This window comes from Myxine glutinosa, chromosome 5 (assembly GCF_964187855.1).
Source record: "Myxine glutinosa chromosome 5, kmMyxGlut1.1, whole genome shotgun sequence".
NCBI lineage: Eukaryota > Metazoa > Chordata > Myxini > Myxiniformes > Myxinidae > Myxine > Myxine glutinosa.
This window is the reverse complement of record NC_136265.1, coordinates 159639059-159654426: the sequence shown is the minus strand read 5'-3', so window position 1 is coordinate 159654426 and position 15368 is coordinate 159639059.

Below are 15368 nucleotides of genomic sequence, written 5' to 3'. Positions count from 1 at the left end.
GATTTGGTGTGCTGAAGGTACCAAAGGAAGAGTTGGAAGGTCACCTGCGTGACACATATGCAGACACAAGGAGGAACGAAGTGGTGGCGGACATCGAAGGATTGGTGAGACTGACAGACATCTTTGGCTCTGACAAATCAAATGGGACACCTGGCTCTGAGGTTGATGCAGTTTTGAGGAAGGCATGGGCGGCATCGGCTCCAGGACCAAGCGGAGTGCCATACAAGGTGTTTAAGAGTTGTGAAGGCATCAGGCAGTGTCTGTTGGAAGGCTCTGAAGGTGGTATGGAGGCAAGGAGTGGTGCCCAGTCAATGGACAAGGGTGGAAGGAGTTTATATTCCAAAGCAGGAGGAGGCTGTGACACTGGCGCAGTTTAGACCAATATAATTGCTCGATGTAGATGGGAAGATATTGATGAGTGTTTGCGGCACGGCCCTCGGGCTTCATCAGAGGGAATGGTTTTTGTAAAGTATCTCGACAAACTGCGATCAATTGTCGTACGCGTTTATTCACTCTGCCGATCAAGGCCCGATTCACAGCGGCGCCATCCGAGCTCTGGCGTAGGGATACAACCCGGTCCCGGTGTTGGGATACAACGGTGAACATTTGCACTGCATACATGACATCCTCCCCTTTAAGTCCAAAATTACCAAGAGCAATACGTGCTAGATTTCCAGAATTGACATTTCAAAAGCAACATTTCCAAAACATGTGAAAATATGTGTGCAAACGGTTATGAGAATAATGAAAATACGTGAAAATAGAACATGTGTCAACGTGAAAAAAAAACATCTTCAAAGATTCAACCGGTCGGGTGCTTTTCTCTCACGCATTGAGCGTCGCGGTGTACCAGTGGATACAGAGTCCGAGGTGATTCCTTTGGGTCGCGGTGTACCAGTGGATACAGAGTCCGAGGTGATTCCTTTGGTCTCCACGAAGGGTGTAGCGTTTGCAGAGGTTTTCGGGGCACCCGAGCCGGCTGGAGCGGCCACGACGATCTCCGGCAGTGGCGGGTCGAACTGTTGTCCTGACTGTGACGATGCTACAGGCTCCATCGACTCACAGTGACGGTAGGTTATGTGGTCCTGATGTCGACGAATTTCGCGGCCGTCCTGCAGGCGAATCACACTGGACAGTGGACCTGGCTTCTCGATGATGTCTCCCGGTAGCCACGTCGCACCTGCACCAAAATTTCGGGCAAACACTGGATCTCCAATGTTGATACATCGACTGTTGGACATCTTATCGTGCAGCAACTTTTGATTAAGCTGGCTCTGATAAACATTTGATGATATGTCTGGTTTGAGATTGTCAAGTGTCGATCTCAAGTGTCGTTTCATCAATAACTCAGACGGAGCTGCACCGGTTGTTGATTGTGGCGTGATGCGGTATTTGAACAGGAGACGAGACAGCTTTGTTTCCAGGGTTCCCTCCTGAAGTTTCTGCAATCCGGATTTGATGATTCCCACGGATCGTTCGGCCAAGCCATTTGAAGCCTGGTGATGTGGGCTGACAAACTTATGTTTGATGCCGTTCCGACGTGTGAACTTGGCAAACTCGGTACTGGAAAAACACGAACCGTTATCACTCACGATCATCCTGGGCAGACCATGAGTGGCGAAACAGCGTCTGAGTCTTTCGATGACAATGGCTGACGTAGTACCACGCGTCACATAGGCATCAATCCATTTTGTGTGCGCGTCCGTAATTATTAGAATCATGCTGCCGTTAATAGGCCCGGCATAATCGAGATGTAGGCGATGCCACGGTTCGCTGGGCCATTCATTCCCAGGGATGCAGTGGCGCTTTCGCAGGTGTATTCCGGGTGCTCTGGCAGGGGTAACAATGTCGAACATGATGTTCGATATCAGCATCAAGATTCGGCCACCACACATAGTTTCTGGCGAGTGACTTCATCTTCACAATCCCGGGGTGACAGTCATGGATTTCATCCATGACCCTGGAACGCAGATTTTTCGGGATCACGACACGACATCCCCAGAGTAGGCAACCATTTTCCACGCTGAGTTCGTTTTTACGTGCTTTAAAAGCCGCAAAATCTGGGTCACCCTCAGGTAGCAAATGCCATTCAAGCTGTACAGCCTGGACAGTTCTGGACAGAACGGGGTCTCGTCGAGTATGAGTGCGGATCTGGCCGGAATCGACAGCACAATCTTCCAGATGATCCATCAGTGCGATAATGGATCCTGGTGTAGGCGAATCATCAACGGATTCTGGAAGGGGTAACCGACTCATGGCATCTGCATTTGTGATAGACGAACCGGGCTTATAACATATGGTGTAGTCATAAGCAGTGAGAAACAGGGACCAGCGGATGATCCTGGGCGGTAGTGCGTCAGATGTCGCCTTAGTTGGACCAAACAGACTGATCAGCGGCTTGTGATCAGTGCGAATCGTGAAATGATGTCCAAGAAGGTACTGGCGAAATTTGCCGACGCCGAAAACGATTCCCAATCCTTCCTTGTCAAGTTGGGAATAGTTTTTCTCTGCCGGGGACAACGTTCTGGATGCAAATGCAACCGGTCTTTCCGTACCATCAGGCATCACGTGCGATAATACACTCCCCACTCCATACCGACAGGCATCGCATGTCAGCACAAGATCCTTCTCTGGATCAAAATGAACGAGAACATTGGACGATTTGAGCAGATCCTTAGAGGTCTGGAATGCTGATTGTTCAGTAGACCCCCAGCTCCAGGAGACTCCTTTCCTCAAAAGCCGATAAAGGGGGCCCAAAACGTCGGTCACATTCGGGATGTAACGACCATAGAACTGAAGCAAACCGAGGTATGACTTCAATTCGGTCACATCTCGTGGAGAAGGAGCATCCTTGATAGCTCGGACTTTCTCATCTGTCGGGTGTAGACCCTCGGCATCAATCGTATGACCCAGGTACGTGACTGATGGCACCATAAACTTGCACTTGTCTCGACGCAAACGTAGGCCGGAGTCCGAAATCTTCTTCAGAACTCTCTCCAGGTTCTGTAGATGTTCCGCGTCCGTACGACCAGTAACCAGAATATCATCCTGGTAACAAACGACGTTGCGTTCGGCGGCAAACAAACTGTCCATGACACGCTGATAAATTCCAGGTGCAGATTTCACTCCAAAACTAAGTATGTGGTACCTATACAACCCACGATGCGTGTTGATGGTAAGATACTGTTTCGAATTCTCGTCCAAGCAGAGCTGTAGATAGGCGGATTTGAGATCGAGTTTCGTAAAAGTCTTGCCTCCCGTGAGACGAGCATAGAGGTCTTCGATCCTCGGGATTGGATATTTATCCAATGAAGAACACCTGTTCACGGTCATTTTATAATCTCCACATATGCGGATGGACTGGTCCGATTTTATGACCGGAACGATGGGCGCCGCCCATTCGGCATACTGGATTTGCTCGATGATCCCCAGATTTTCAAGATGATCCAGTTCCTTGTCAATCCGCTCACGCAGGGCGAAAGGGACTGGGCGAGCCCTGCAAAATATAGGATTGGCATCCCGGTCAACCCTGAGTTTAACCGTATGTCCTTTCAAGGTTCCAAGCTCATCCTTGAAGACATCCGGGTACGTATCCAGCACATTTTTGAGTGTGTATGCTGCGGTAGGGGGAAACGTTGGCTGCCCGGAGTTGATGAATGCTTTCCCACTTCAGTCGAATTATGCTCAACCAGTTCCTGCCGAGTAAGGAAGGGCCCTTTCTAGGAATGACGATCAGGGGTAGGTGAAACTCACGGTTATCGTAGCCCACCGTGACATCACATGTACCGCAGGGAACAATCTTCTCACCCGTATAGGTGGAGAGTCCATAGGTAGTAGGTTTCAGATGGGGTCGGTCAGCATCACTCCACAGGTTTGTGAAAACAGCATGGCTGATGAGCGAGACGGCCGCACCAGTGTCGACCTCCATTTGCAATGGTCGATTGTTGACGACAACATTGGCAAGAAGAGGGTCCCGCCTATGGTGAGAATCAATATGAAGCAGGTCATACGATTCTGAGTTGTCGGAAACAGAGCTCACCTGGTCAAGCTCGGGTTCCTCCGAACCGATAAACTGATGAATCTTGTCAGCAGCTTTTCCTTTTCCCGATTTGCGAGTGATGCAAGCTGGAGCAATATGGCCAGTTTTCGAACAGAAATGGCAGGTGGCATCTTTGAACCGACACGTCTCCGGAGGGTGCTTTCCGTTGCACCGAAAACAGTTGTTGTGGGTTTGAGACTGCACTGGCTTCTGACGAGGAGCCTTGTTCCAACGTTGTGGCTGAACATGATCCAACCGATTCACAGCAGGGCTGGTACCAGATGAGCGAGTGGCACCGATGCTTGTAGCGTTGCATTCAGCACTTTCCATGGAAATGGCGGTGTCTCTGGCATTTTGGAACGTCAGTCTTCTCTCAGCAAGCAGGCGTCTACGAGTGCGGTCATCGGACATGCCAACCACCAGCAAATCACGAAGCATGTCATCGATCGTGTCCCCAAACTCACACAGATGTGACAGTTTTTTGAGGTGTGCAATGAAGTCTGCGATCGACTGACCTTGCTGCTGTCTGCACATGTAAAAATTAAACCGACACAGGATGACTGAAGTAGATGTGTTGCAATGTTCCTTCAAAGCGGCCTTGAGCTCTGCATACGTGAGCTCCTGGATTGTCCGAGGCCGAATCAGGTTTTTAACGAGTGTGAACGTCTCACCTCCGCAAACGGACAGGAAGACGGCCTTCATCCGGCCTTCGGTCGCAATGCCGTTCGCCTCGAAGAAGAAAGACAACCGCTCAGAATACGTGTCAAAATCCCCCTCATGAGGGTCGAATTCATCGATATGGCCGAAAGATGTCATGGTCTAGATGTTTATCCTCGTCGCCATGTAAAGTATCTCGACAAACTGCGATCAATTGTCGTACGCGTTTATTCACTCTGCCGATCAAGGCCCGATTCACAGCAGCGCCATCCGAGCTCTGGCGTAGGGATACAACCCGGTCCCGGTGTAGGGATACAACGGTGAACATTTGCACTGCATACATGACAGTTTTGTGGATGGTTCTGTCCAGAAGGCAGGAATACCAGGATCACCAGGATACATTGAACCCTCGGCAATGGTCTCGCAAGTGTTACAGGAGGCAAAGAGACAAAGGAAGGATGTGGCGATGGCATGGCTGGATTTGGAGAATGCATATGGGTCAGTGCCGCATGCCTTGATCAGGTATGCCATGGATTTCTTTTGGGTGCCACGGAGATTTAGGGATTTTTTGATGGCATATTATGATCAGATTTGGATGCGATTTGCGACACAGTCCTATGTAACAGAGTGGTAGAAGTTGGAAGTGGGGATCCCGATGGGATGTACGTTTAGTTTGTGCTGGTTATGGAGTTGCTGATACGTGCTTCGAGTGGCCATGGGAAAGAAGTGGAGCTCGCCCCTGGTCAGAGGTTGCCAGCAATGTTTGCATTCATGGATGACCTGACAGTTGTCAAATAGTCCGCTGATGCAGCAGTAGAGGTACTGGGGCGACTGGAAAGGTTAATGCGGTGGGCAAGAATGGGATTTAAAGCAAGAAAGTCGAGGAGTGTGGTCGTGAGACGAGGAGTGGTGGATAACATGCACAGGTTTGAGCTGGGAGGGGAGGTGGTTCCATCATTGGTGGAAACCCCTGTGAAGAGTTTGGGAACATGGTATAGAGTGGAGTTGAATGATGTGGGAAGGGTGGAGGAGGTGAGAAACAAGTTTTTGAGAAGTTTGAAGAGCATTGATGGATGTGGTTTGCCAGGTAAGTTGAAGGTATGGTGTTTGAAGTTTGGATTGATGCCACGAGTATTGTGGCCATTGATGATTTATGATATTGCGATTGGGCATGTGGAGAGGATGGAGGTTGTGGTGAGCGGGTTTGTGAGGAGGTGGTTGGGAGTGCCACGCTGTTTGACGAACATTGCTTTTTAGGGTCAGGGTGGAAAACTCCAGTTTCCCTTGACATCATTAACCGAGGAGTTTAAGGTGGTGAGGGTGTGGGAGTTCATGATGTTGTGGGATTCAAATGATTCAGTGGTAAAGAATGCTCTCCCAGGGAAAAAGGGAAGTCGGAAGTGGAATGCAAGAGCAGAGGTGCATGAGATGGAGGAGCGGTTGCAACAGGAGGAGGTCATGGGGATGGAACAGCACGGGAAGCATGGCTTGGGGTGGATGAAGCATGAGCGATGGGGAAAGGCATGTGTGAAAGAGAGGAGGAAGATTGGGGAAAGGCATGTGTGAAAGAGAGGAGGAAGATGGTTGAGAGGGAGGTGAGAAGAAAGGAAGAGGAGGGGAGATATGTGAAAGCAGTCAGACAGGCACAGCAAGGTGCTTGGATTAGGTGGGAAGGTGTGTGGGGGAGGGCAGTGAAGTGGCAAGAGATTTGCAACGACTACATCCTGGATAACAAACTGGACTTTCTCTGTCTCACCGAAACCTGGCAACAACCTCTGGACTACTACACGCTCAACCTCACCACACCCAATGGATATTCCTACGTCAATAAACCACGCTCGGAGGGCCGAGGTGGTGGAATTGCCGTTATCCACCGTCAAGACATCAGGACCAGCCTCATCCCCATCGCCTCATCCTCATCCTTTGAACACCTGGCTTTTAAACTATCTGGTCGCACGCAGTCAGTCATGGCTGTCGTCTACCGCCCTCCCAAACCACACCCATTATTCCTGTCTGACTTCTCCTACTTTCTGACACAGCTATGTTCCCTCTCCCCCTCAATCCTCCTCCTTGGTGATTTCAATATCCACATGGACTCCACTGACTCCACAATAACCACTGACTTCACTGATTTACTCACCTGCTTTAACCCTACTCAACATGTCAACTTTCCTACGCATATCCGTGGTCACATTTTGGACCTTGTCTGCTCCACTGGATTAATTTTGCACCATCTCTCTGGCTCCGACCTCACCCTCTCTGACCACTTAGCCATCACTATGACCATCAACATCCCCACCCCAACACCAAGACATTATCGCACTATCAACTTCCGAAAGCTAAACGCTCTTTCACCTACCTCATTCTCATCCACCCTCTCTGAAAAAATGTCCACTTCTCCCTTCATTGACCTCCACACCCTTTCCGACCTCACTGACTACTACAACCACACTCTCTCCTCCTGCCTTGACCAGCTTGCGCCTGTAAAAACCAAAACAGTTTCTTTCACCCATTCTGCTCCCTGGTTTACCCCTGAACTCCGCCTGATGAAAACTCGTGCTCGCCAACTTGAAAGACTCCGCAATAAAACAGGTCTCACAGTTCACTCCCAAGCCTGCAAGGACCACCTACAACACTACAAAGATGCCCTCTCCCACGCCCGCTCCGCCTACTACTCTCAAATTATCCACTCTGGCTCCGGAAACCCAAAAGCACTCTTCTCGACAATAAACAAACTCCTCCACCCCCTGGACACCACCACCCAGTCATTCACAGTAGACAACTGCATCTCCTTCCTTTCTTTCTTCCAACGCAAAATTGACAACATCTACAACAGCTTGACCACCGCCGCACCCGCTCCCCCTCCAACCACCTGCCCCCCCTTATCCTGCCTTCCCCTGTCTCAATTCTCCCCGGTCTCCCCTACTGACCTCTCTGAACTCCTCATGGGAATGAAAACTGCCACCTGCACTCTTGACCCCATCCCCTCCAGCTTTGTCAAGGCCTCCCTCCCTGCTCTCTCTCCACTTATCATTGCAACAATAAACTCCTCCCTGTCTACAGGCATCGTCCCACCATCCCTCAAAATTGCTGCTGTTACCCCATTCTAAAAAAACCTGGTCTAAACCCTGACACCCTAAACAACTTCAGACTCATCTCCAACCTACCCTTTCTGTCGAAAGTTTTGGAACGCGCTGTAGCCACTCAACTCAAACATCACCTCTCTGCCAATAACCTGTATGAAACATTCCAATCCGGATTCCGCTCCAACCACAGTACTGAAACTGCTCTCCTCAAAATCACCAACGACCTTCTCCTCTCCTCTGACGCTGGCAACCTCAACATTCTCGTCCTCCTCGACCTCAGCGCTGCCTTTGACACCATCGATCACACCATCCTCCTCACCCGACTTAAATCCACCTTTAACATTACCGGCACTGCCCTCTCTTGGATTAAATCATACCTCTCTGACAGATGCCAGTTCATCTCCATCAATAACTGCAAATCCCCCACTGCTCCCCTCCCCCAAGGTGTCCCCCAAGGTTCAGTTCTTGGCCCCCTCCTCTTCATCCTTTACCTGTCCCCTGTCGTGGAAGTGTGTAGGGACTCAAGACGCCAATGGTCGGAAACAGGTTTACAAAAGATCACAACTTTATTAACTGGTTGTTCACTTCATTCCAATACCAAATAACTACCGTTTAACTCAATGGACCAGGTAACTCAATCCGCATAGTCCCTCTTTCGTGGCTGCAGCACCGTACTCGTGGTACGCGTTCATTCCGTCGGGTAGGGCTTCTGAGGATGAGTGCTCTCGAGTCAAGGAGATGTTTACTCTTTTATGGGCACCGCAGTATTAATCCTTCCTCCGCTAATCCTAATCCGTTCTCCGCAAACGTTACTCGGTCGCCTCACTGGCACCAGCTCGCTCCCCTCATGCTGCGAGTTCCATTTACCAAACAATAGGGGGGTGCTCCAGCCTGGGGCTGTGACCAGGTGGACAAGAGATTACCATGTTCGTGCACATTCCTGACATTCATTTACGAAATCGTCTATCTGCTTCGTTACCAGTCCCAATCAATGAGTTACCAGTCCCAATCAATGAGTTACATTTCCACACCCCCCTCGGTCACTTAATCCGCCATCATGGTCTCCAATTCCACTGCTTCGCCGATGTCATCCAGCTTTTCATCTCCACCAAGTCCGTCTCCACCGACACCCACTCTATCCTGACAAACTGCATCTCTGAAATAAAATCCTGGCTTCAAATCAACTTCCTCAAACTTAACTGTGATAAATCTGAAATAATCATCATTGGCCCAAAAACGCTCACAAAATCCACCCATAACTTTGCCCTCAACATCGACGGTATCCCAGTATCCACCTCCCCTCTCATCCGGAATCTTGGCGTCATCTTTGACCAAACCCTCTCCTTCGACAAATACACTAAACAGATCACAAAGACAGCCTTCTTTCACCTGAAAAACATCGCCCGTCTCCGCTCATCCCTCTCCTCCACGGCTGCAGAAACCCTCATCCACGCCTTCATCACCTCCCGTCTGGACTACTGCAATAGCCTCCTCTATGGTTCACCCTCAACAATCACCAATAAACTCCAATACATTCAGAACTCCGCTGCCCGTCTACTCACCCATTCCCGGACCCGTGACCACATCAGCCCCGTCCTTTACAAGCTTCACTGGCTCCCCATCTCCCAGAGAATCCAGTACAAAATCCTCCTCTTGACCTACAAAGCCCCCCATAACCTGGCCCCATCCTACCTGGCTGATCTCCTCTGCAGACACACTCCCACCCGCAACCTCTGCTCTGCTGGTACCAACCTCCTGACCCCCCCCCCCCCCCCCCATCCGGACCAAATTCAGATCCTGGGGGGACAGGGCCTTCTCCATTGCTGCTCCCACCCTCTGGAACTCACTACCTCACACCATCAGAGACTCCTCCTCACTCACCACATTCAAAACATCACTCAAGACCCACCTGTTCAGCACTGCATTCAACATTCAACACACAGCATTTAACCCCTGACTATCACTTCTCCTTCTCCCTCCTTTTGCTTTAAATATTTCCCTTTTGATTCTTGTCTTTTTGCAATTGTTGTTTCCATGTTTTGTTATGCATTATGTTTTGCACTCTGTCAAAGCGCCTTTGGGCTTCAGGAAAAGCGCTATACAAAATAAATGAATTATTATTATTATTATTATTATTTGGAGGATGGAGCCAATATTGTTGAGTTTCCTGTTGCGGGCAACGTATGATGTGCTTCCGTCTCCAGTAAACTTGAGATTGTGGGTGTTGTTGCAGGAGGAGAGATATTATTTGTGTGGAGGTTTGGTAACGGTGCAGCATGCACTGAGTGTGGCACGCTTGGAACAAGATCGCCCATAGGGTTGCTCGTGGGGCGGGTACTCTACTAGTGGCAATGACATAGTAAATATGACCATAACACTTTAATCCCAATGTCGTGAATACAAAGTTGATGGATTGAAGTGGTGTGTGGTTCATGAATCAATGATAAGCGATGTACGGTACTAACAACCACGGAAGGAAAGAATGCGCCTCGGTTTTTTGATACCATGTCATTAACCCAACCCTTGTGGGGTATATAGATTACAGTAGATCTTCCCTCAGTTCAGGAAATAAAACTTACGTCACGGATATCAGGATTCATCCAAATTTCTTTGTTTAATGTTATGAACAGCATTAGCGACTGTTTAAAAAGCTAATCAAAGGTGTTTGTGGTTTATAATATTTTACAAGCCCGGCTACGCCGCTGTTAGACTTTCAGTCTTGTTATATTGAGTGAGTCGATATTTTCTTGGAACAATTGATGCAGGTAGACACAGACACACACCACACACACACACACACACACACAAGGTAGTGGACGTAGGGTTGTAGGTTGTATCAGAAGTACAAGCATCTTAAAAATTGTTGTCGATGATAGATAACCACCTTGTAGACCAAGCAGGAGACGAGGGGCTCAAATAGGCTGACAACGGCGGAAGAAAAGTAAGACATTTGATTTGTTCTCAGATTTAATTGTGAACAACTGAGACATATGCTTTTTAAAAATGAGTTTCGGCCATTTCACTTGTACTGCAGTCAACTTGGTTATGCTGGAAACAATGTAAAAATAAAAAAGGTTTGCATTTCAACAGCAACTGACATAAAAATACAAGGATGGCAAAAAGGGACGATAATATATTTGGCCTAAACAAATGGAATAATGTAAATTTGTTATTTGTTACAAAAAGGGACGACTGATCGTTCTGCACGCTGACTGACTGAACGTTCTGCACGCTGACTGACTGATCGTTCTGCACGCTGACTGACTGATTGTTCTGCACGCTGACTGACTGAACGTTCTGCACGCTGACTGACTGAACGTTCTGCACGCTGACTGACTGATCGTTCTGCACGCTGACTGACTGATTGTTCTGCACGCTGACTGACTGATCGTTCTGCACGCTGACCAACTGATCGTTCTGCAAGCTGACTGACTGATCGTTCTGTACGCTGACTGACTGATCGTTCTGCACGCTGACCAACTGATCGTTCTGCACACCGACCGACTGATCGTTCTGCATGCTGACTGACTGATGGTTGTGTACACTGACTGACTGATCGTTCTGCACGCTGACTGACTGATCGTTCTGCACGATGACTGACTGAACGTTCTGCACGCTGACTGACTGATCGTTCTGCATGCTGACTGACTGATCATTCTGCACGCTGACTGACTGATCGTTCTGCATGCTGACTGACTGAACGTTCTGCACGCTTACTGACTGATCGTTCTGCATGCTGACTGACTGATCGTTCTGCACGCCGACCAACTGATCGTTCTGCAAGCTGACTGACTGAACGTTCTGCACGCTGACTGACTGATTGTTCTGCATGCTGACTGACTGATCGTTCTGCACGCTGACCAACTGATCGTTCTGCACGCTGACTGACTGATGGTTGTGTACGCTGACTGACTGACCGTTCTGCACACTGACTGACTGATGGTTGTGTACGCTGACTGAATGATCGTTCTGCACGCTAACTGACTGATCGTTCTGCATGCTGACTGACTGATCGTTCTGCACGCTGACTGACTGATCATTCTGCATGCTGACTGACTGATCGTTCTGCGCACTGACTGACTGATCGTTCTGCACGCTGACTGACTGATCGTTCTGCACGCTGACTGACTGATCGTTCTGCACGCTGACTGACAGATCGTTCTGCATGCTGACTGACTGATCGTTGTGTACACTGACTGACTGATCATTGTGCACGCTGGACTGACTGATTGTTCTGCATGCTGGACTGACTGATCGTTCTGCACACTGGACTGACTGATCGTTCTGCATGCTGGACTGACTGATCGTTCTGCATGCTAACTGACTGATCATTGTGTACGTCAACTGACTGATCGTTGTGCATGCTGGACTGACTGATCGTTGTGCATGCTGGACTGACTGATCGTTCTGCACGCTGGACTGACTGATCGTTCTGCATGCTGGACTGACTGATCGTTCTGCATGCGAACTGACTGATCGTTGTGCACGCTAACTGACTGATCGTTGTGCACGCTGGACTGACTGATTGTTCTGCATGCTGGACTGACTGATCGTTCTGCACACAAACTGACTGATCGTTCTGCACGCTAACTGACTGATCGTTGTGCACGCAAACTGACTGATCGTTGTGCACGCTAACTGACTGATCGTTGTGCACGCTGGACTGACTGATTGTTCTGCATGCTGGACTGACTGATCGTTCTGCACAGTGACTGACTGATCATTCTGTACGCTGACTGACTGATCGTTCTGCACGCTGACTGACTGATCGTTCTGCACACTGACTGACTGATCGTTCTGCACGCTGACTGACTGGTCGTTCTGCACGCTGACTGACTGATCGTTCTGTATGCTGATTGACTGGTCGTTCTGCATGCTGACTGATCGTTCTGCACACTGACTGATTGATCGTTGTGAAAGCTAACTGACTGATCGTTCTGCACACTGACTGACTGATCGTTCTGCACACTGACTGACTGATCTGCATGGTGACTGAGTGATCATTCTGCATGCTGACTGACTGATCGTTCTGCATGCTGACTGACTGATCGCTATGCATGCTGACTGACTGATCGTTCTGCATGTTGACTGACTGACCATTCTGCATGCTGACTGACTGATCGTTCTGCACGCTGACTGACTGAACGTTCTGCACGCTGACTGACTGATCGTTCTGCATGCTGACTAACTGATCATTCTGCACGCTGACTGACTGATCGTTCTGCATGCTGACTGACTGATCGTTCTGCATGCTGACTGACTGATCATGATGCACGCTGACTGACTGATCGTTCTGCACGCTGGATGACTGATCGTTCTGCATGCTGAATGACTGATCGTTCTGCATGCTGACTGACTGTACGTTGTGAACGCTAACTGACTGATCGTTCTGTACGCTGACTGACTGATCGTTCTGTACGCTGACTGACTGATCGTTCTGTACGCTGACTGACTGATCGTTCTGCATGCTGACTGACTGATCGTTCTGCATGCTGACTGACTGATCGTTATGTACACTGACTGACTGATCGTTCTGCACGCTGACATGACTGATCGTTCTGCACGCTGACTGACTGATCGTTCTGCACGCTGACTGACAGATCGTTCTGCATGCTGACTGACTGTTCGTTCTGTATGCCGAATTCTGTCTCTCTCTTACACACACACACACACACACACACACACACACACACACACACACACACACACACACACACACACACACACACACACACACACACACACGTAGACATACACACAATATAACTCGCCCTCATCGGAACATTCGCTTGAAATCGGACCATTCGCTTGAAATCGGACCATTCGCTTGAAATCGGACCATTCGCTTGAAATCGGACCATTCGCTTGAAATCGGACCATTCCCTTGAAATCGGACCATTCCCTTGAAATCGGACCATTCCCTTGAAATCGGACCATTTGCTTGAAATCGGACCATTCCCTTGAAACCGGACCATTCCCTTGAAATCGGACCATTCCCTTGAACTCGGACCATTCGTTTGAAATCGGACCATTCGCTTGAAATCGGACCATTCGCTTGAAATCGGACCATTCGCTTGAAATCGGACCATTCGCTTGAAATCGGACCCTTCGCTTGAAATCGGACCATTCGCTTGAAATCGGACCATTCGCTTGATATCGGACCATTCGCTTGAAATCGGACCATTCACTTGATATCGGACCATTCGCTTGAAATCGGACCATTCGCTTGAAATCGGACCATTCCCTTGAAATCGGACCATTCCCTTGAAATCGGACCATTCCCTTGAAATCGGACCCTTCCCTTGAAATCGGACAATTCGCTAGAAATCGGACAATTCACTTGAAATCGGACCATTCGCTAGAAACCACCATTCACTTGAAATCGGACCATTCGCTTGAAATCGGACCATTCGCTGGAAATCGGAACATTCGCTTGAAACCGGACCATTCGCTTGAAATCGGACCATTCGCTTGAAATCGGACCATTTGCTTGAAATCGGACCATTTGCTTGAAATCGGACCATTTGCTTGAAATCGGACCATTCGCTTGAAATCGGACCATTCACCTGAAATCGGACCATTCTTTTGAAACTGGACAATTCGTTTGAAATCGGACCATTCGCTTTAAATCTGACCATTCGCTTGAAATAGGACCATTGTTTTGAAACCGGACAATTCGTTTGAAATCGGACCATTCGCTTGAAATCGGACCATTCGCTTTAAATCGGACCATTCTCTTGAAATCGGACCATTCGCTTGAAATCGGACCATTCGCTTGAAATCGGACCATTCGCTTTAAATCGGACCATTCGCGAGATCTTCAGGGAGAGTAAGGTAAAAACAGGCACGGGTGAAGAGGGACCAGGGAAAGAAAAGAAACAAAGGTTGGAAGTTCTGCGACTGTTCTCTAATCTGATGCGAAGAGCGAAATGGAAAAAGCTTTATTAACTAAATGCGGACCTCGGAGGAAACACCGTTCAGATGCCCCTCCCACCTGCTGTGTTTTCTATTGAACTTTGCCCGCTGCTTGTCGAGTCATGTGACCACGCAGGTGCGAAATTGATTGACATGATTTTCCCTGAAACCTCCGGCGAGTAATCCTCGAACGATCTCTTGCAATTATCTTCCAGGAATTTAAAAAATAACATTTACCTGAGGGAGAGGCCGAGCTTAGTGAGAATTTAGCGCGTCATCCGCAGAAGCTTCGAGTACTGAGGGCGACCAAAAGGGGATTTCTTGTGTTTTAAAGAAGTAAGGTCATCCTGCCTGGTTTTAATAATATTTTATTTACGGAAATATTCACATTTACTCTTTGAGCAAGTTGCACTTTCACCCCTAAGCGTTTGTCTCACTTCCGCTTTTTGGCGTTGCCGAGCAACGGTGTTCTCGCCTGAGGGAAATCACATGAAGGATTGATGTAAGAAGGAATGAGCGAGCGGAGCGAAGGATGAATGAAGGTGAGCAGAAGCGGTGCGTTCCATCACCAAGTAGCTGTATTTAGCATATCGCCAACATATTATATATGACGACGGAAGACGTCGGGAGAAACAGCCAGGTAGGAAGCCACAGTGTTGTCTGTCCTGCCC